Here is a 23,271-nt window from a genome sequence, read left to right on the forward strand (position 1 = left end):
ATGGGGATCAGATGGACCTCTTTTTAGCCCAGCCCCATGGATCATGGCAAGACAATGAAAAGTTATATTCTATGGTGCATAGTTAAGAACAGTGAATCTGGCAGATGATATGAGAGAATGTGTTGCTGTAAAGTTGACAGATGCTATTCCATTGTTCACTCATGAAAACAAATTATCAGTTAATCTTTTCTGTGTGCTAAGCACTTGGGTATAATGGTGACTACACGGATGTGATCTCTGTGGCTCATGTGGTTATTTATGGATTCAAAGTAGAGATTGACAAGATGAACCTTAAAATAAAGTGTGATAACTCTATGATAGGCAGTCTTCTGGTGGTCTGAGAGAATACAGCAAGGTACTTACTGTACCTCTAAGAGTCACCGATATTTAAATGATGACCTGAAAGGTAATTAGGAGTCAAACAGGAAAATAGAAGTGGGGAATGAGACAGAGGAGCATATTCTAGAGAGAGACAGTGATGAGTCGAAGAACAGTTTGGAAGCAGGCATGTGATCTCATCTCTGCACAGATGAGGTGTGGCCAAGAGTTCTGGATCAATGCAGTAGACAATCCATGATAGTCTTTTTTTCTAACGTTCTTCATCACTTCACTGAGTAATCTCTCCCTGCCCAGGTGATAACTAAGGTGACGTAAATGCTGGCAGACTGGTGGCTTACAGTAATCCTGTGAAGAAACTGTATTTGATTTATGCCTTGTATGTGTTAAGTGGTTTACTTTATACAGCTAATACCAAGTTATTCTATATAAAATGAACTGGGCCTTCCCAAAGCTACCCAACATGACCATGACAAACTTCTGACTTAAACGAAGCCCATGGGTGATGAAATAAATGAAGAAAAAGCTCAGAAGTCATCAATAGACCCAGAAAGCTAGAGGGATTGAAGTTATGATGGTGAGGAACAGTTAATGTCAGAAGAGATTTGGGGACTCTGATGTGCTCTACCCAACATGCATTCTTTCCTTCTTCCTTGCTGACGAAACTCCAATTGTATTCGGGGGTCCACCCTCCTCCTCACACACATGGACTGCAGAGGAGAGTGACCTCACCCCTAGCCTGGAGATAGATCTGACTGAACTACATCAATCACAGAAGCCCCAGATCACTTGCCAAGGACTGGTTCAGGCATGAGCATGTGACATAACTCTGGCCACAGAGACGTGAGGAGAAGTCTGCTAGCAGAGCTTTTGGCAAAGCTTTCCCTTCTCTTAAAAAGGATCCCACAGAAGTTGGTTTCTTGTCATTGGATATGACTCATGAACTGCTGTGACTATCTTTTGACCATGGGAAGGAGAGACGACAGCCCAGTAGCACTTGAGAGATGACAGAGCACAGAGATGAAAGGACCTGGACTCTTAACGACTTCCCCGAGCCTCAGAATCGCTTACTTCTGGAGCTGCGCACTTTAGAAGTTCTTATATGTGAAATAATGAGTTTCCTCATGCTTTAAGCCATTCGGAGCTGGGGTTTCTTGGGCCAGGGACATCCTAACTAAATGGATTCAATCCATTCATTCATTCAGTAATTTAACACATACTTTCTTGGTGGCAACTCTGGGTCAGGCACTGTACTAAGAGTTGGATACAGAAATTAAAAAAAAAACAAAAATGAAGTTAGATATGGTTATGTGCCTGGTTTTGGTTGATAAAATGCGAGCAGAAATGTCATGGGTTACTTCTGGGAAGGAACTTTAAGAACAAATACAAGAAAGCAACACTGTCATGTTTCCTTTCCTCTGTCATGATGCTGAGGATTACACATTGAGAAAAAATTTCCATTCGCCCGGCTTTCCAGGGACTAGGTTGAGCAAAATCAAACCCCTTCCATCCCACATTAAACATGTAGTGATATATAAAAAAATCAATGTTGTTTTAAACCATCATGAATTTGGTTTACCGTTATGCAAAGCCTGCCCTAGACGACAAGCATGTAAAGGACTCAGCACAGAGCCTGCTGCCAGCGCACAAAAGCCTTCCTGCTGCTGTTGTTGCTACTGTTGTCTTGTTACTTGTTGGTGCTCACCTAGAGTAGTGACGTAAGGCCAGAACCTATCTGGAAATGTCGTCAGAATGTGACTGTTTAAAATCCAGTTATTTGTAGACTTATCAAAGTAGAGAGGGTATCAGTTAACTACAAAATACATGATTGTTCTTAGAGTTCAGTCTTCTAGACCTAAGGACCCTAAAATCCCTAGAATAAACAAGATAGCTTTAAACAATGACAAATTTGAAATTTTATTTCTAAGGTTATAAAATTAATGGTAGCCAGAATAATTAGAAATCTGACTTCCCCACAGCTAAAAGAAAAAGAAAAAAAAAAAAGACAGAGCATTGGGAGAATACTGAAAAAGTAAGGTTATTAAGGCTATTTGCAAAAAATATAAAGTCCTGCTCAGTAGAGTCTTGTAACACTCGGTGCCGCTACCATGTCTGGGACACGGCATGGTACCCCTCTTTCAGAAGAATCTTGATAGTTAGAGATTGTTCTGAGAAGAGGAACCAGGATGGCCAAAGTTTAGAAGCCGTACTCTGAAGGCCCTCAGCAGAGGCAGGAAGGGTGTTCGGTCTGGAGAGGGCATATTAGCTCTCTTCAGATGCTTAAAGAGGAGCCCACTTCATCTGGTTCGGTACAGAAGGCAAACCAATACTAAAGGTGGAAGTGTCGGGGACACTGAGCTCAGCTCAGCACAAAGACATTTGACCTCTTAATAATTTAATCTGCACAATAAAAGAGGCTTGGATCTTGAAATAGTGAGCTGTCATGCTGAGTGTCCCAAAAGAGGATGAATAACCTGTGTGTATTCAGCACTTATTGAGTATCTGCCAGGTGATTGGTGAGGAATATAAAGATGAATGTGACATGATTTTGACCACAGAATTTACAGTCTATGATGGGTAAAAACAGGTAAATAGATAATTATTTTCTGTGATAATTGATACTGTAGAGTTTGTGCTAATGTTTATAGAGATATTAATTTTTGCTTGGATAATGAGAAGATGCTGGAAGTTATATTTTACTGGGTCTAGAATCATGATTTGGGTTTGTATTGCAAGGGAGTGAAATGTCAATGCAGGAAACTTGGTGAATTTTAAAGTCCCTCCAAGTCTTCAGAATTTACCCCATCCTACAGAGGCAAGACAAACACCAGTGATCGAATGGGATAAGACACATTTAAATGTGTACATGAACCCAAGGGATCCTCCTTTTAAAGCAAATAAATAAAGGAGCAGTGTGCCTGATTGGGATGGATGAGGCTCTGACTCAAAGCTTGCTGGAGAGAATGAATGGAATCAGAGCTCCTGCAAAGTCTCAGACAGAGCTCTGGAATGGTATCCAGAAGGAAAAATGCCAGGCAGCAGATGAAGGGCACACTTCCCTTCCTGCTTGCTTTTGCATGAAGAAGTCACCACTCTTGAAGTAGCCTGTCAAACACTTCAGGTGGATCGTAAGAGCATCTGAACACCATTGACGGTGGGACTTTACTGTGAAGCTTGGGACCTGCCAGATTTGCTTAGAGATGTAACTGGGAAAGATCGATGAGTTTTGGAAAAGGGATTGGTTTTATTTCGCTCTCTCCAAAGGATGTGGAAGACTGAAGTAGCCAGAGGGATAAGAAGCAGGAGGATGAGTAATCGTTTCTATAACCAGAGTTATAGGGCTCTCTAGAACCAGCCATCCCTATAATCAACATCTGAGAAAAGGAGCAGCAAGCCACTAAAACTGACAATTTCCTTCTTTAGTCCTAACCCAGAATCAATACAAAAGGGTTTAAATCCTGATAATCTTAAGATCTATCATATTTGATGGTAAGCCCTAGCCGTGTGATAAACTGAGAAGACATAGTAAAGTAGTCCTAGGTTCAAGCCTGAAGGCTTCTGCTTCCCAGTTCTGACCTTAGGTGAGTAGGTTCACCTTTCTGAGCTCCAATAGGCTCACATTCAAAGTCAATAAAAGTACAGATCATGTAGGGTAACTGTGGGGATTACACAGGATGATGCCGTGTCTATATTAGTGAGCTAGCACAGTATTAGCCATGTAGCAGGCACTCAGAAATTGTAGTCATCAGTATTATTTTACTCTTAGAAGAAATGCAAGCAAAAAAAAAGAGTTAGTTATTAGTTTGGCCTTGTAGGACTTTGGGCTTGAAAACTGATTCGACACTTATCCTGTGCATGGCACAAATTTAGGGCTGGGGACGCAGTGAGAAACAGCACAGAAAGTCCCTCTTCCTTCATGAAGTTACAAGTCAGAAGGAAGATACAGATAATAAGTAAGTAAATAAATAAAGAATACTTTTAGACAAAGATTAGATCTGTGAACAAATTGAAAAAAGAAAACAGGGGCTACAATACACTTTAGCTGCACACGAGGCCACCGGCTCAGCTTGCAACATTTGGGGAAAGATGTCAACTCCTGAGGATGAAATGAGGTGTACACTGAGTGTCAGATTGACCTGGTAACTTTATATCCCACAGTCATACACTTACGATGTCTTAATGAAGTCAGGTTCTAGACAAATTGGTTCATTCATTTCAAAGGGATTTATTTCAGGACCCCCGCACTTCTTTTGGTCTCTGGTAAGCTGGGTTACTCATTCACCAAGTATTTTGGCAGAACCTTCAACTGATGTGTATTTTTAATACTGGATTCATGTACAAGAAAAATATGTATGCAGGGCCTGGATAATAGGAGAGGAAAATAAAACAGCATACTGTGTTTCTCAAGTGTCAGTTTGGTACTTATGAAAGTTTTGGGTAATTTATAGAGTATGTGAGGCTAAAACAAACATAAGCATATTTGAGAGTGTCAGTCATGAAAGAACTTGAACTGACAGAAAGTTTAGGAAGGGGCAGAGTTGGGGATGTGTGGAGACAAAGACATTGACACAAAAAGGCAAGCTTTTGGGAGACTGCTGTATCTGAACTTTACCAAAAACATTTTTTTTGGAAGAGTTTGGAAGAACTCAACACAATGTAGCCTCCGAGTAAAGAGAGAAATCATGGTCTATAACTTTGAAAATATACACTTCGATTTTAAAAAAATCATAAGAGGAGCTTTCAACAACAGAAGTAGCTAATAAACATGATTGTAAAACAGAGGGCTCCAGATAAATATCTGAAAAGAGAGGGTGATCTTTTAATAACAGCTCCATTTCATGAAGTCCAACCTGTTAATTGCATATACTTTGCACACAAAATACTTTAATACAATTTATGTCATCACTGTGAAACCTATGCTAAGGAATATCTCCAAGATTTAGTTCAGATTCTTTTCCATTATCCATAGCTGAGCCCCTGATTCAAGCTAGCTTCTCATTTCCTCTATAAACTCTTAAGCCTTAAATCTACCCTTTATTTTTAGTTTATGATGTTCCTTTCCTTGAAATGTTGTCTTCCCAGTCTCCCTCTTGGCTTGCTTCTACCCTTCAAGGTTTAGCTCAAATGTCTCTTTTTCAGTGATCTCCTTCTTAGGCAGAATTACCCACCCTGATTTGATTTCTCATAGCATTTTACACATGTCTTTATGATCCTTCTGTTCATTGTCATGTCTACCAATTATTGTGGGCCCACTATGCACTGGGCACAGTGCTAAACATATTATATAAATTCCATAAAGGAATTCCATAAATAAATTAATACTCACTGTGGTCTTATGAGATAGGCATTATTATTCCAATTTACTGATGAGGTTGAGAAATTTGCTTTATTTCATCCAGGTAGTAAGACATGGCACCAAGATTTGAACTCAGTATATGTTATGTGGCCTCTAAAATCATGCTGTTTGCTTTTGCTAGTGTTGCAGTTTATTTATATTGTTTCCCTCTGTAGATAACAAACATGTACAAGTCATGACTAGTTCTGAGGGAGGTGGATTACAAGACTGGTGAGTGTTCACCCATTGGTTCTGTCCATGTTCCAGGAGGCAGATGTGTCAGAGTAGCCAAGGTTGATTATTGGGAAGCCACTTGAAGAAAAATGGCACAGACAGAGTTGGTAAAAGAATCAAGGATCATATAAACCTCAAAATAACTTCAAGACCAGCCTATTATATCAATTCCTTCTCATGTAGGACTTGTACACATTTATATTACAATTCTTATTGCTTTGTATTGTTTAAGAGTTCACTGCTTCTTGCTGGGCTCAGATTTCTTCAAGAGCAGAGGGTGTATCTTATTCATCTTTGCGGTCCAATATTTAGAATCGTAACTGTTGAACTACAAAAGGTGGGCCGATGCATAAAGTTGAAGCAAGCAAAAATGTTTTCTATAACATTATTTGTAAAATGATTTGACTATATATGTGTGTGTGTGTGTAGTAGTATTGTGTGTTATTATGTAAAATAGTTTACAGTGACTATATATATATCATATGTGTGTGTATGGCTATATATAACCTGTGGCATGTATATATCATGCTGCTCTTTTCTCTTACCCACTAAATCTAATATACTATATATATCCATATATATATATATATGATTTATATATATATATAAAAATCATGATTTCTACAGATGGGACTTTCCTAGAGAGAGAATTCATTCACCACCTGGTAAATGCAGTCAATCACAGAGAATTTCAGAGATAATAGTTCGTAACTATGCTTCCCCTCTCCCTTGAGTCTTCTGGAATTGTAGAACTACAAATCCTGTTACAGGCTACCTTGATGACTTACCATCAAGGCCCTGAAATATGTAGAAGGCAATATTTACTGTAGAATTAAACAAAATGGACAGTTTTTTAATCTCTGAAATACGTTTTCTGACTATTAAAAACAGCACCTGGTGATTGAGCAAACAACTGATCATTATTCACACACTCCTTCATTCATGGACAAATATATATTAAATGCTTTTTGTGTGAGGCATTAGTTAGTCCCTAGGGATACAGACATGTCACTGTTCTCTTGCCGTTTATTATCAAGTGTGGGAAACAGCCATCAGGTAATTTTAAAAGAACAAAAATGACACCTGTGATAATTGCTTCAAAGAGAGACGTATGGTGCGATGAGAGCGAATGAGAGGGTTAAGAGTAACATGGTACAAGGTGAGTGTGGGACGTGGGGATGCACAGACCTTGCTGTGTCTATGACCATAAGGAGGATTCTGGTTTTCATCCCTCATGCAATGGGAAGGTTTTGAGCACCGAATTAATAGAATTAGCTTGTGCTTTCAAAAGACTGCTTTACTTGTAGTGTGGAGAATGGGATGGAGAGAGCAAGAGAGAGTGTAGAGACACGGGTTAGATGGTTGTTACATTGGTCTAAGTGAGATAGTAACATGCACCAGGTTTAGGGTCTTAGGAAGCTGAAAACAAACTAGTTTCACTGTCGTAATTTCAAATAGAAGTCTATTAGTTTAGCTAGATCAACTGAGGCTACTCATTGTCAGGTAGAGAGAAACTACAGCTATGCCACCTGGAAGTAAATCGATTACTTTCACTTATGTACACTTATACAATTGACCTAATCAAGATCCTTCACCTTGAGGAAATAAATGGATATCTGAGATAACCAAGGACCAAAATGTATGATCATAAACATACAGGGTATGCATAGAATTTGACTTCTTTCTATCTTCAGCTGTACTTTAATCATAATTCTTCATGAAAAAGGGTATACTCTCCTCGCCTCACCAAAAGGGCTCTGAGACATTTAATAGGTTAAATTAATCCATATACTAGTCATTTAAAAATTATTTTACACCTAAACTTTGTATAAGGCACAGGAATCAGCCATGATTTGACTGGGAGGGGCAGGGCTTTTTTGGTCTTTGCAGTCCCAGTGCCTGGCCCAGCGCCTGTTTGTTGTTGTTGTTGTTGTTGTTGTTGTTTTATTTGAATGCGTAAGGAGAAGAAAGAAAAGCTCATTAAATGAGAAGGGACTTCAGGTTAGTGGAAATGAAAAGCAAAAGAATTTGATATTATATGGGACTGGGAAAACATCAGGTGGATTTTGCATCTTTTCTACTTTAATTTCCAATGTGACTGTGTGATTTGTAATTTACATTTGTTTATACTTGTCTTTATGCCAAGACTAGTTTTTTTTCCATCTGCATGTGCAAATATAATAAATTAAATAGTTATTAGTGCTGTGGTTATCTATGGTATTTCCAGAGGTCTTTAGTGTAACCATGAAAATAAACATTAGACTTTCTAAAAATTCTTGTATACTGAGAACTGGATGGTGGGTCTCAGAGAAACTCGATACACCCAGGCTTGTCTTTTCTCCTCTCTCAGTTTTGATTTCACAGGACGGCATTCCTCTGGAGAAGCACTGGGAGTCTGGTTATCAACACATATTTTCTGAGTCTAGAGAACTGAGTGTGCAGGGAAAGGAGGGTTCATAAAGAGGAGGAAGAGATGACACCGATTACTGTGTGCTGGGCTAGAATCAATGTTATGAGCCTAGTGGCTTTGGGGAGCTATTCACAGGGTGGTGGATGTTTTCTTCTGCTTTATAGCTACTGGAAGGCTAAGGGAACTGGCTCAAGGTCATAGAAAAAGTGAATCAAGGTTCAAGCTAGTCCTCCATCCATGAGTGCCGAATCACTCTCCTGTCTTTACTGGTGAAGCTCTATCCTGAGTTATCTTCCTCTTGTGGACTTGCTCCTCTCCTGTATTAACTCTTTCAGTTAGAGGCACTATCATTCATCCTGTTGGCCAGGACAAAACCTCTTGTGTTCAGCCTCAAAGACTTTCAGGCTCTGGTAGGTGTCAAAGCCACATGAAGTGGCCAAGAATAAGGCAAATGGATATTGAAGGTCTGTGAACAAGTGAAGACCTCAAATATGAATGTAAAAAGAACCTATTATGCTAATGCAAACTGCCACCCTGGTCCTGGTGTCATCCTCAACGTCTCTTGTTGCCTCAGCTATACAGCTTAAAGGTTACTCTGCCTGGCTGAGCCTACCTTTGACATGGTGATTACTTCTTGCTCCTTTTCTCCCTTTCTACAGTCACTACCCCGGTTCAGGGTCTCATATTCTCTCTCCTTCTACCTAACCTAACGCTAGTTGAACTGGTATACTTTCCCTGCATCCATCCACTATACTGTCAACAAAGTTATCCCTCTAAAGCCCAAATGTGGCTATGTCATTCCACTACTAATGAACTTTGCTAATTCCTCACTGTCCATAGGCTAAGGTAGACCTCAGTATGACGAAAACAATCCAATTTTGAGATGACATCAGCCTCGTCTGCTACTATTCCTCCTCCATTGCTTTGCACTCCAGAATATCAGACTCCTTGCTAGTATCTAAAAGTGCTCCATGAAGTTATTTCTCACTTAGTGTTGAAGATGAGCTCCTGGAAATGGAAATACTAACCAGAATCAGTAGTATGTGGGGTCATTTTAGCATGGTCTCCCCAGAGAGGCATGTCTGACACAATACCCTGGCAATAGCTCTTCAGATTTTCTCAAAAACCCTGAAGTCATGACATCTCTCTGGCTATAATTTCTCTTAGGCCATGGGTCACCCAATTGTTGGTCAATCACCCCAAACAGCAGTTATAGTATGATTGGCTTCGTAACATTTAAGGAATGTTCTTTATTGTTTGTGTCCTTGACCATTTCTTGAAGTGACTCAAGAAATAAAGTTCACTTTTTAACATCTAGCATGCTATTCTTCTTTTGTTTTCTTGCACAGTTCCAGGACAAATACTGGTAAGTCTTTTATAAAATCATATGGGTCAAACCTCTTTCCTAGAAACAACGTAAGTGGCAGAAGGAAAGGCTGCAGAAGAGAAATACCAACACACTGAATTAAAAGAGTGTGGTAAGGAGCTCACTGGCTGAGAATTTGCACTAATGCTCACTGGCCATGAGTATATAATATCAGTTGGTTAAATATATAATATCTACTTATAGCGTCTGTCTGTATAGTTATCTACCTACCTAACTGTCCATCTGTACATCCATTCATATGTGTATATATATATTTAAACATAATTTAGAAATAGTGTGGCAAAGGATTGCATAAATAGAGATATGAACATGCATCTGCGCATGCTATTCCCTCGGCCTTAGGCGCCCTCCTCTTTTTTCTCCCCTTGGTGAATCCTACTCATGTTTTAGGCCCTGTTTCAGCATTACCCAGACCCTTACTATTCATGGTGCTCCACAGACCAGCAGTACTGACATTTCCTTGTAGCCTGTTGCAAATGTAGCATCTCGGACCCCATCCCAGATCCACTGTATCAGAATCTGCATTTTAACAAAATCCCACAGAAGCTTGAAAAGCACTCACCCAATCTTCTCTGTACCCTTCCAGCAAAACAAAAGGCTCTACTTACTCAGCTGACATTTAGTTTTTACCAAACTGTACCATGTTCATTGCTTATGTGAACCTATAACAGGACAAGGCCCCTGATGATGTTTGCTGAGACACATGAGGACATATTAATCCAGAGGTCTGTTATTCATTATGTCTGTACTAATATACTCTAGATTAGTTGACCCGATTTCTTTCTCTCCTTCAAAGATTTAAAAAGCCAGAAAACCTGATTTTCTAGTCTCCCTGACAGCCAGATATGGCTGTATGTCAGTTCTGCCAATGAGATGTAAGCAGAAGTTTGTTTTCGCTAGTACTTCCTCTTCTTTTGCCTGAAATGGGGATGCAGTGAGGCAGACACAGCTCTGTTGCTACCATGAAACCAAAGAGCACAAGCAGAGGACAATGGACCAAGAAGACAGAAAAAATCTGAATCCCTGGGGGCATGCTTCTGACCCAGATTACTTTTCTGTACACTTCATATGTGAGAGACAAGCATGTCTTTATGTGTTTAAATGACTATCAGTTTGCTGGTAATCTAGCTGAATGCATTTCTGACCAGTACAGTCTCTAATTAACCAGAGGGGTAAATCAAATTGGAATTTGCTCTCCTTACTAGTCCTTGCTGAGTTTTGGAAGTGGAAGAGAATGTGATGGTAGAACAATCGCTTTTTGGTTGTTCCTTTAAAAAAAATTCTATTTCTGCTAGTAATTGATTTAGAACATTTACCCCAGTATTACCCCTAATGGAAATACAGGGACATGAGACATATACATATAAAATTTACATTATTCCAAAATTTGGTGAATGCATAAACCTTGGACCATGAAGGAAATTAGTTAAGGCTTCTGATCAGAGTCAGAACAGAAACCTCTCCCCTTGCCCTTTTTCATGTTGTGCCTGCCATAAAAATGGGAAGGGGATGGGCAGTCACACGGGGAAGTTTAAAAAACATGGCAATTACAATTGCTTTAATAGAAGCTTTGTGAAAACACCCCTCTCTAAGTTGCGTTGAAACTCAGCGTACTGTCTGACCCCCGGGACAAGGATGTTCTGGGTCACGACAATCTCTCAGTGTTTCCCATACATTAGTTTTGTGCAGGCTACATTTCATTGAGAAACTCTGTGATGTTTCCAAATAAGAGAACTGGGTGTTGGTAGCCATAATAAATAAAGTGGAATTTTGCTGGATTAAGCTGCGTGACATCTTGCTCCTGAAACTACTCCATAAGGAAAATAATGAGCAAGCAAGATTCACTCTGGTCCTAATCTCTGAAAACATTTTCTAAAGAAATGTGTTAATATGCTTAAAGAATAAAGTATCCTGGAGCAAGTGCTCCCGGGGGACTAGAAGGCCACACTCTCTGTGATGTGAAATTAGTATGTTCCTTAGATAATCAGCCTTAGTTCTTAGCCTCCTGGCTCTGAAACTTTAGCCTGCATCAGAATCACAGGGAGGGCTTGTTAAAACACAGAATCCTGGACTCAACTCTCAGTTTCTGATTCACAGGGGCTTGATAATTTGCATTTCTAATAATTTCCCAGATGCTGCTGATGATGTTACTGGTCCAGGACCACAGTTTGAGGGCCATTGCTTTTATGCCAGCGAATTGCTTTGTTGTCAATCCTGAGAATTTTTTTTAAGCAGTGTGAGTTAGTCATATAGCTTTTACTGCACCCTGATTCTCCATTATCCCAGCCTCTCGTATTTTATGATTCCATGGTTCATGATGTGCACTGGATCGCAGGCAGTGCATCAACGGGCAGACCAAGCTAGAGATTAGGCTAGAAAGAGAGCATCGCTGTTGAGACCTTAAAGGAGATGGTGTGGGCAGGAAGTGGAGGCGTAATTGCCATAAGCAATTATTACAATTAAAGCAGATGATGGAAATCACCCATTCTGAACCTTGTCAGTGAGCTCCTGAACGAATTTTGTTTGGTTTCTGCATTTAATATTTCATATTTGTAACATTTGGAAAGAGCCACTGTTCCTCTAGCCAGAAGTCTGTCATGTTTCCCATTTTTATGGCCAGGTGTTTTAGGTCGATACTTTCCCCTGCTTTTACTTCGTCTCCTCCCCAGCTAGGTACACAAGTGAGGCCCTGGTGCATGTCTGAGATTTCTACTCAAGACTTTGGCTGTTTTTCAATTCCTTCTCCACTTCTCTTTGACCAGAAAATAAATCTCTCACTAACTCCAGGGTACCAGCCAACTGTGTTATTAATTCCTTTAGTTTTTAGCCACATAGTAGGATCTTACTTGTCTCTTGAATAAACCCTTAACTAGTCACAATTTTAATATTCATGGTGGTGGTCAGAAGAAAGCCAGTGACCTCAAGGAGGCAGCTGCTTTTTCCCACAGAGCACCCCACCCGGCTTCTGCTCTGACCCTGCCAGGTGCCTTGGCCACCAAACACACATTATCAGGCAGAGGACCGGGCATTATTCTGGAGATGCGAAGGGGCTGGAACACATCCTCTGCCCTTAGAGAGTTATTCAGTGTAGAAGAATGAGTAGAAATTTCTAATTCTTTTCCCTTTCTCCTTTCATTCCTCCTCAAATTCCTTTCCAAGGAAAGCCATGCAGACAGTCACCGGAACACTGATAACTCCCCATATACAAAGCCACCTCCCTCTATTAAGAGAACACCGATGACCAGAAAACAATGCATGTTTGACAGAGATCTATAAGCACAAAATGGGAGGAAAAAAATGACCCTTGTCTGACAGTTTCTTTCTTTTTATCCTTTCAGGTCAGAGAATTTCAGAAGCAGGACTCATTTATCTTGGTTTAAGGACGCAGCATGTGTGTTTAGTGCTCTGAAGAACATTAAACAACCACAGGACTTATAAATATTTGCATTCCATAACTGTCCTTGGGCAAGATCTGCTGAGTTGAGTCTCCTCCCTCTCCCTTCCCCAGTGAGGAGCCACTGAATAGTTAACAGGTTTCATTTCCTCCACTGGGTGGCTAATGGGCTCTCCTTCAGTCTGGTCACATCTCTCCTTCAAAATGGCACTTCACCAGGGCCCTGCCTGTCTGCCTGCCTGTAATGCCACCAACCTGAAGAGCCACCAGCCGAAGAGACTGTCTGAATTAATAAGGCTTGTAATTTCCCACCACCAGCCGCGTGTGTTCTTTCTGAGTCTCTCTTCTTTTCTTTACTTCTCCTTTTTTCCTCTGGCCAGAATAAACCCAAACCAAATCCTCTGGAGAGGGGAGCTTCCTGATGTGTCTGCTGATAGCCAGGGATTGGAGTATTAGGGGATTAGACAGAAAATATTGAGTGCCGCATTTTAATGGGGCTATAACTCAGTTGGATGGGACAACTCGGGAATGATAAAGGCATCTGGAAATGAGGACACTTGAGACTAAGCATCATGATCTGCCTTGATTTTCTTTTTCTTCACAAGCAAAGAAAAAGACAGCCATTTTTCATCCATGACAAGAGAGGATGGGAGGCTGTTTCTTCAAAAAGTTTCCTTTCATTCTGGTTTTGACATTGATTAGTGGGTTTGGCTTCAGAAAATTCCAGATGGATTATGTTGGATGAATTTCCTGGGGGTAAGGAAGTCATTATTTTCTAAAGGAGGTATTTTGGCTATTGGCACTCTGGCCCACACTGAGAGCTAATCCTAGGACCTCTGAGGAGGATGCTTTATCTGAGACTATCATACGTCCACATCCCTGGTTGGGGCCTCCTCTGATACAGCCCTTCACAGAAATGTTGGTACCTCACAGCAAGCCATGGTTGCCACGAATATCGATCTCAGTGTACAAGCGGTGTGCAGGCCTCATCTCTTCACCATGCTTCATTTTAGTTAAAATCTAACTCTCAGTGTCCATCCTGCCAGCGAGTATGGCAGAAAGGCTAACCCCAGTTATTGCTGGGTAACACAAAAGGCTAAAATGACGCCCAGTCATCAATACATCATGGTTGCTGTTGACATCCTCATCATCTGGGCCTTGAGTTCTTTCAAAGTCCTATAGTCTCTCTACTTTTGTGTCCCACTCATGACATGGGAACTTTGCCAGGTTTGAGAACACTTGCCCAGGGCCAGCCTCCTCAGATAATACCAGGCAGCCTTCCAAATCCTCCCATCTCTGTGGGGTGGCACTGAATTTTGGCTCTTCAATGGCCATGTGACTTTTCTTCCTATCTTCCCAGGCTCAAAGATGTGTCTCCTTTCTCTTGCCTCATACTCAAGGGCATTCCTCTGTCTGTCTCCATCTTCCTTTCTCAGGATATCTAGCATCATATTTAGAGAGTTTCAACTTTTACAAGATAGGAGTAGCCTTTGTCTTCAAGGAGTAGCCCTTTTCTACCCTCTGAGCCAAGGACACACTAAGGGCCCATCCATTGGCTTGGAATAAAAAGGTTGAGGGAGGGACCTTGGAAAATGTGCAGAGGGCAAAACTGAAGTAAACTGAAGTAGATTCAAGGTAATGCTGGAAACAGGTGGAATTTCAGCCAGGGAAGTAGGCATTGTACATAACCGTGGTTATACCAGCAAGATGATATTACAGATGGAACATGTCACCCTGAGGGTGGAGGTAGATGAAAAGATAAAGGATCATCACATCGGGCAGTGTGGTATCGTGAGCATTGAATGTCCAGCAGAAGGCAAACTTTCTCCAGGTTCTTGAGGCACACAGCATGAAGAACAGGAATGAGAAAGGTTAGGAGAAATGAAAGCAAACTGGATAGGGATTTGAGTAGGTGGAGAGATAGTTGGCTTAAAACTGAGGAGATGCTGTGATTTTTGTTTGAGAGTCAGGGGATGTTTTAAAGGGCATTTTGGGTAATTGTTAAATTGTGAAAAATTAGGGAGAATCTAATAATTGAACAATGAATGATCCTCATAGGTTTTATAAATAATAACTCATATTTTGTAAAATGTATACCACCTGCCAGGGAACCATTCTAAGCATAAATAGCATCATCCCTAGTTTACTGATGAGGAAACTGAGGCTCTAGTCATATCAAATAGCTGGAAAGGGATGGACCAAGATCAGGGCCTGGGCAAGCCCAGTGCTCACTGGCCCCAGTGGGTCAAGTGCCTTTTCTGACACCACTTCTGGGATGAAATGAATAGGAGACTCTGATTGGTTAAGTCCGAATCTTGTATACACCTATTCCTGCATCTGGCAGAGCAGTCTACACCACCCAAAGTACTCAGACGGGGGTGGTGGATTTCTAGACGAAAATCAGGGTGCTCTTACCAGAAGCAAGACGGTGAAACAACAGGTGCCCCTGACAGAACCCTATTTTCTAAAATGGGTTTCAGTGCAGAGGAGGTGCTTGCAGTTTTGGTTGTACCAGGAACCTGCCTGGAGCCCCACTCTTGTACCCCTGACCCCAAAGAAACCCTTTAAGCATCCTTGGGAGCTTCTGGGAACTGAGGAGCACATCTGAAACCACTGGTCTTAAACCAGTAAGGAGAATCCAGAAATAATCATAAAATTTATTTGAGCAACAAAACAGATGTCACCACATCCAAGCAACGAACCTTGCATACTTAACTAATATGGGAGTTGCTTTGGTCTCACCCAGAAACCATTTCTGACTTTGTATAAAACAATTTTAATAAACTTAGTTATCTGGCTACCCCATCCAAAGCCAACAAAGTAACAAAGAGCATTCTCTGGCCCCTGTGAAATAATGTCACCTTCTGTTGCTTTAGCTTCTCACTTGTAGTCCGCAGAGATAGAAAAGACTGGAACATAAATTTTGGTCATGTAGTTCTGGGACCTTTCAGCCTCCTTCAGTGAGTCAAGCACAAATGATTTCATAGCAACTGAGCCAGTGTTCCCAGGATAATTTTTAATCCACTTTAAACTGTAAGGGTTTGCAAGTGCAATAAGGATGCCTTAGTTAGTGCTGCTGCACAGTTTGGATACTGTGTTTGGCCCTACTGAACTGGATCAGGAAGTGCCGCCAACCTGTGTTTTGCAGATGGGTCGGGTAGAGAGCACCGTGTACACCTCTCTCCCTCTCTTGTCTGCTCTCCGTCTCGCTCATCTGTGCTTCAGGGAGTCACAGTACTGCCCAGTGTGAATGGACCCCCTCCTTGGCTAATGCACACAGGTGTGGGCTGCCTTTCTCTAGCTGTTCACTACCCACGGAGGCATTCTCTCTCTTCCAATATTGTGTCCAGCGCTAAAGTATACTTTTGTCCACATGGACAAAAAAGTATTCTTGAGAGAGAAGTGGTTTTTCAATAGCAAAAAGAGCCAAAAATATTCTCACACTTCCTTAGGGAGACTTAGGGGATCTTTGGATCAACCGGGCACCTGGAAGAAGTGTGTGTCAAGGTTGAAATCTGCGGTTTGGGCTTAACCCCTACTCCATGTTTACTACTCTGTACCCTGGGATGATTTAGTTTCCCTCAGTTATAAAACAGGGATGTTAGCAGCACCTGCAGCCCAGGGTGGCTGTGACACTCCAGTGAGATGATATGTTCAAAGTGCTTAGCCGTGGGCCCGGTATTCAGACAGTGCGGCACTCAGCAAACGTTAACTCCCACGGTTATTATAATTATTATGATTATTAGCAACACCCTGTAGTTGCTTAGGTAACTCAAGAGTGTCAACAATGTTCCCTCTTTGAATAGCATCAAAGTGTTCCGCCAGTAATTTTTGTTTTCTTTTCTCATGCGTAAATCCGAAACACCCAAAGACCATCTTTGGAGTTTGACAATCCTAGTCTTAAATCTCCATTTTACTGCTTATAAACAGTGTAACTAAGGAAGACTTGCGAGTCTCAGTTTCCTCCAAGTAAACTCCCAGTTAATTCACATAAAATGTGGATCACAAAGTAGCTAGGGCAGAGGAGGCTGGTTCTCATTAGATACATAGTAAACACTCAGTAATATTACTGGTAACTATTGTTAAGTAAATTTGAATTCCTATTAGGTAGTTTTGACTTACTCTTGAGGTGAACAGTATACTCACAGAGATCCCTCATCTGCTTCTAATTTATTCAGGGACCTGATATTTTGCAATCTTTGTGATTGTAAGCTGTCATTGCTAGTTGAGAACTTTGAAAACCGGTAATGCTATTTTGATTTGAGAAACAGAATGAGTTTTTAGAAATAAGTGTATAATTTTTGTCATTGGCACTAAACCTCCTGATATAATGTATAATGTAGACATGCTTTAGAATCAAGTAAATCTGCATTTGAACCACAGCTCTGTTACCTAACTACATTTGTGGTTTTGTCTTAACAGCCAATCTCGCTAAATTCAGCTTTTACATCTAAAAATGGGGATAATACTATTATCTTCCTCAAAGTGTTGTTGTGATGATTAAAAAGTATAATATGTATTAAATACCTAACATGAAGTAATCAAGTTAATTGTTCTCATTTTTGTGGAAACTTAACTTTGATGAAAATTATAGAAGAAAACTGATAGCAAAAAACCCCCAAAACAACAACAAAAAAACTGTACCTAGCAAATTTTGATGCCTCTATTTAGGATGATAAGCAAGTGGTCTTTCATTCTCCATCAGTGACTTTACATCAAGATGGCTGGTCCTAGATTCAGTGACAATAGTGTTAGTAAATAAGACCATTTATGGCACTTATTTTATGATTAAACTTCAGACTATGGAGGAAAAAGCAGCACAATAATTACATTCAATCAGAAGCCTCATCAGGATGGGCTGAAAGCACTAAATATGGCTGGGGATCATCAGGAACAAGGCAAAAACAATCAATTCAATGATGGAGCTTTTTCTGTGCAAGTGGTACCCATACTGAGGTCAGTAGGCTGAGGCACTTTGCTTGGTTGCCAGGCAACAAGAGACCTGCTATTCTGTAGTCCATTGATATCAACATGAAGCATTAACCAAACCACACTCCTGGTTCCACTTATAAGGTGGCCACATGGAAAAGCTGGGGAACAGAAAGGATTATGTAATGTGGAAAAAGTGAGAATTGGCGCTGCATAGCAAGGCTTCATCTTTGAAACAAGAGTAACTCAATGGGGATCATCTGCTGGCTGATGTGGTTCCTGCATACACTGAAGATGCTCAGGGAATCAAACTAAGTAGTCCCATGCCAAGTCTGTGCCACAAGGTGAAGCAAAACTTTGGGAACCTTTCAGCTAACATGACCCATATGAACAAAGTATTTAGATAATTCTTATAGTTTTAAAGACTGAATAACTCTGGCTCTGAATTCACAAGTTTATCAGAATGTTCCTTGTAACAGTGATTTGTAGCTTTAATTATCTCAATAACCAACTCAATAATGCATTTCACTTAGACTATATAAAGGCTTAGCTTCCTAAATCCCTAAACAGATGTCAATACAGTGACACTTGAGCATTCTAAATTATAAAGGTACTTGCCCTAGAATTTATGTGGTTCTCTTCCTAGAAAGCAAATTAACATTTTATTAGACTATCAAATAACCCATTCATTTATTCAGCAGTATTGATTTTCCCCTTAACTAGCTATAAGAGAGTTGATGATGTAAAAGTCAATAAGCTAGTGTTTTGATCTTATTTCCTTAAATATGTTCCCATTTATTAAATCAGAAATAACAAACAAATTAGATATAATTGGAAACAGAGTTTTCAACTGGACAGTGAGTGTAACTGAAGTACCATATGGCTAGGTACAAGATCCAATGGGTATTGACTGAAATCAGATAGTAGACATAACTGGCCACAAAAAACATCAGAAGAGGCTAATTAGAGAGAAATATGAGACATTAGGAAAAGAAAAAGGAGATATGTGGAAGGTTTTGAAGATTTTGAGTTATTTTTTGTTACCATAATACAGAAACTATGGGGTGAAGTTGGGAAAAGAAACACAATGACATATAAGAAACCGAGAGAGTATCTGAGTAATTGCAGTTGAGCTGATTGGTCATCATCACACTCATTCATAGCATCAGTCATCACAGCTGTTTTGCCACAAAATAATCTTTAGTCATATCTTTATTCTACCTTTCTGGTTTCCACATGTGACTTTAGTTAGAGAATTGGCCTGCACATCCAGGCCACTGAGCTCTTCCGAGATGTTAATGGAGATGCTCATGGATCTACCAAAGGAAAAGATTTCATTTGTCATTGCTGGAAGCTAATGGGTGAGAGTGAAAAAAAAGTACCTACAAGAATTATATTGGTGGGGCTCCTGAGCTGCTGCCTGAAACTCTGGCCAGGTAATTTAGCTATGCCAATTAAACTATGGCCACTGAGCCAACACAGGAATCTGCCAGGTCAGGCTCAAGCTTTCTTCTCAGCTCCACATGAGTTTGGTCCAGGCCAGGCACCCTAGCCTCACAATAATGCAAAACAGCTTGTTCTGAAAACTTAGGCTTGCTCAAATCAGAGATGACTTTGCTGATGTCTGGAAGATTGCTCAAGGAGAAAAACATGTCTAGTCAAAACAGGGGAGAAAGGACTCAAAAAGGTTATGAGTAATCAAAAAGAATATGTTAATACGCAAATAAATTTCAGAGGACCTGGATACATCTCACATGACCCACTTGTTGACCTTTATGCTGCTCTTAGTCATGGATTCTCTTTCTAGAATAGACAAGCAGAGTTAAGAAAGAACCAAATCAAATGAGTGATGGAACCACCCTTATGTTCACAAATACTGAGAATTTTCTCTGCTTCAAATCCAAGACCAGGTATTATGTGATGGATGTGAAGTAATGAGTAACACAGATATGGTTCTTGCTTATTCTGAAAACCTGAGATACTGCTCCACTAAAACACTAGGAAATAGAACAAGCAGGGTATATACATCATAACATATCCTAATAGAGTAGGATCTATTCAAGTAATGCACGGATGGTTCAATAATAATAACTCTATTAATAGAATTAATCATAGTAATAGGTCAAAGGAGAAAAGCTATTTAATTACTCTTTTACAGATGCCAAAGATCTATTTGATAGACTTCAGTATCCAATAAAAATTGTTAATAAATAGTTGATAAAACTTACCACCAGAAAAGTCATTTATAGTCCTATAAATGTAAGAATCAGACATATTCCATTTATAAAAATCATCTGAAATAAGTTTAGCAAAAAAATTTGTAAGTTATACAAAGAAAACTTTAAAACACCACTCTTAAAAAGAAATCTTGAGTAAATAGAAATCTCACCATCAGCTTGGTAATTAAAAGTGATTTTATTCACAATAAGGTTCCTCTTTCTTTTCTTAGAACTTGACAAGCTAATTTGAAAGTCCATATGGAAAAATAGACTAAATAAAATAAAAGTAAAATTTAAAAGGCTGAACTCTGAAAATTCTGAAAAATACAGAGTTCCAATGACGACTACAGCATACAGAAATTAAAATTTAAAACTACAGCAGTTAAATGGTTTTGTTCTGGCATAGACAGGAAAAAAGTGATAAATGGCATAGAGTCTAGAAATAAGCTTAAATATCCAAATAGTCTTATATGGATATTCAATATATGATAAAGGAAGCCTTTTCAAACTAGAGAAGAAAATACATTATTCAAAAAAAATGGTTTTGAAACAGCTGACTAACATTTTGGGAAAATAATAAGGCTGTATTACTCCTTCCTTTAGACAGCTCAAAGATTCAAACATATATATTTAAATAATGACACTAATAAAGTATTAGAAGAAAATCCCAGAATGCTGAAGTCCTTCCTAAGTAAGATACTAAACCCCAAAGCCAGACAGGAAATAAATAATAACTTTAAATACATAAAAATTAAAAACTTTTTGTATGGCAGAAACTAGAAAAATCTAGGGAAAACATTTTCAATATACATCATAAAAAGTAGTTAATTTTTGTATTATTAAAATAACTCAAAAATCAAGAAGACCAATAATGCAAAGAAAAATGGAAATGGGGAAAGATGTGAACTGTATAAAAAACAAATGGATTATAAATACGAAAAGATGTTCAATTTACTTAAATGGAAGACAAAAGAATAAGATATCATTTTTTACCTTTGAGACTGGCAAAGATGAAAATGTATAATAATGTACAATGTGGTCAAGAGTGTGGAGAAAGAGGCTGTCTTAGAACCTGCTGGTATGGCTAAATACTCTGGAAGTATGTGTCAGATTTTCAATACACACATTCCTCGACCCAGCAATTATACTTCTAGAAATTTATTCTATCAATATACTTATTCATTTATGCAAAGCGTAATTCATATCTCTATTTATCTAATACTCATACTTCACTTCAACATTCCAGCCCAAACGGGAAAAAACTTAAATATCCATCAATAGGATACTAATAAATATACTTATCACTTTAGAGATATTAACAGAGAAAGATGTTCAAGGTATATTAAGTTTAAAAAGCAAAAATAAATTAGTATTATCCTAGTTGTTAAAAATTAAGATACCAGAAGTATACTTGTATATGCACAAACCGTAAAAACATGTTATTTCTGACAAATGAGACTGGAGATTTGGGAGTTATGGAAGGGAGCCTTTTATCTTTTATATCTTTATATATTATTTGACTTAAATATTTTTTACCATGCATACTTAATGGATTCCTCATAGAAAGAAGAATTTTAGCTGCACTGTACTTCTAAAAAAGGATTACACACATAAGAGTATTGTTCTGTATAAAGGCTGACTGGCTAAAAATGTTAAATTTGCCACCTAAACCCTCACTTATATGAGCAAAAACTCCAATCTTTGTATATTATATTTAAGTGGTGAACCAGTTTTTAAAGACCGAAGAATTAATTCTCCATACAAAAGCATTAGCTTCAAAAACCCACAACTGGATAAATTTTGAAATAGTTTTTTCTTTCCGAGATACATGGTTATTCTCCAAGCAATATCACTGATAATCTTTTTTTTTTTTAAAAAAATTTTTTTAGAAGAGGCAATCCTTGGTTGACCTCACAGATTGCAAGGACCTTGTCAGGTTACAAGGTCCTTAGTTTTTAAGGTCTACAGTACCTGGTCTTCCTAGGTGGTCTCCCATCCAAATACTAACCAGGCCCAACCCTGCTTAGCTTCCAAGATCAGATGGGATCAGGCTTGTTCAGGGTAGCATGGCTGTAGATGACAATCCTCTTATATATGTGTATACTTTAATTAAAAAAATAATTTTTATAATTAAAAACAGGGAAAAACTTAATTCTAATAAAGGCAATGCTGGAATGATTTGTTGAAGGTGATAACATTTCCATTACAGTAGATTATCTAGAAATGGTTAAAATGTTGAGACTTTATAGGGAGTTGAAATAAAAACAAGCTCCTGAATATGATGTATTACCTATGGATTTTGATTTTTAAAGAATAGTCCCCTTCCTCTCCCCCTTTTTTTAAACACTGTGGCCACTTTCATTACTATTCAAATGATAATAACACCTAGTTCACATACAATTACTCTGTAATCTTGCTTAAAAAGTGGCTTGAAATTTTGTCATTCTTTTTCTGTAAAGTCATAGGAAAGCAATTAAAAAATTCAAATGCAAAATAAGTATAGCACCAAAAGTCAGTCACCACATTGCTCAAAATCTTATGATTTAAGAGGGTTTTTGAGTTTTTTTCTGGGCATGGAACTGCAATGGAACCTATAAAGCCTCTTAATAACGATCAGATGTTTCAACTTGGACTTAATGAGTGAAGAGGGAGAACAGCCAGTCCTGTAATGCTGTAGAGTCAAATGACAATTGGTAATTAAGAACAAAAATTAATACGCAAACTTCAATTTTTATCTAAAGTATAAAATTAGGGACTCAATAAAATATGAAATCTGTAGATGTTGGTCAAGTGTTTTTTTAATTCATTGAATTTTCTTCTGGGCTAGACCAAGTAATAATTTATTACTGTTTCTAGCAATATTGGATTTTGCATTCTAATACAATCTGAAGTGATGAACAAAATGATGTGTGTGCCAACTTGTTAGATCAACCTTAATGTCTTCAGTTAGAGCAAGACAATCACAAGTCAGATTGAATTTTTAATAATGTGGGTATAATGAGAATGTATCCAAATTCTCTTAAAAAC

General features: G+C 39.0%; 1 pseudogene; it reads right to left on the reverse strand.

Annotated features, from left to right (window-relative positions):
- Positions 1 to 22,203: 22,203 nt before the first annotated feature.
- On the reverse strand, positions 22,204 to 22,322 carry LOC120581903 (uncharacterized; annotated as a pseudogene).
- Between the last annotated feature and the right edge of the window lie 949 nt (positions 22,323 to 23,271).

The sequence above is a fragment of the Pteropus medius genome, unplaced genomic scaffold (genome assembly GCF_902729225.1).
Source record: "Pteropus medius unplaced genomic scaffold, Ma_sr-lr_union100, whole genome shotgun sequence".
Taxonomy (NCBI): domain Eukaryota; kingdom Metazoa; phylum Chordata; class Mammalia; order Chiroptera; family Pteropodidae; genus Pteropus; species Pteropus medius.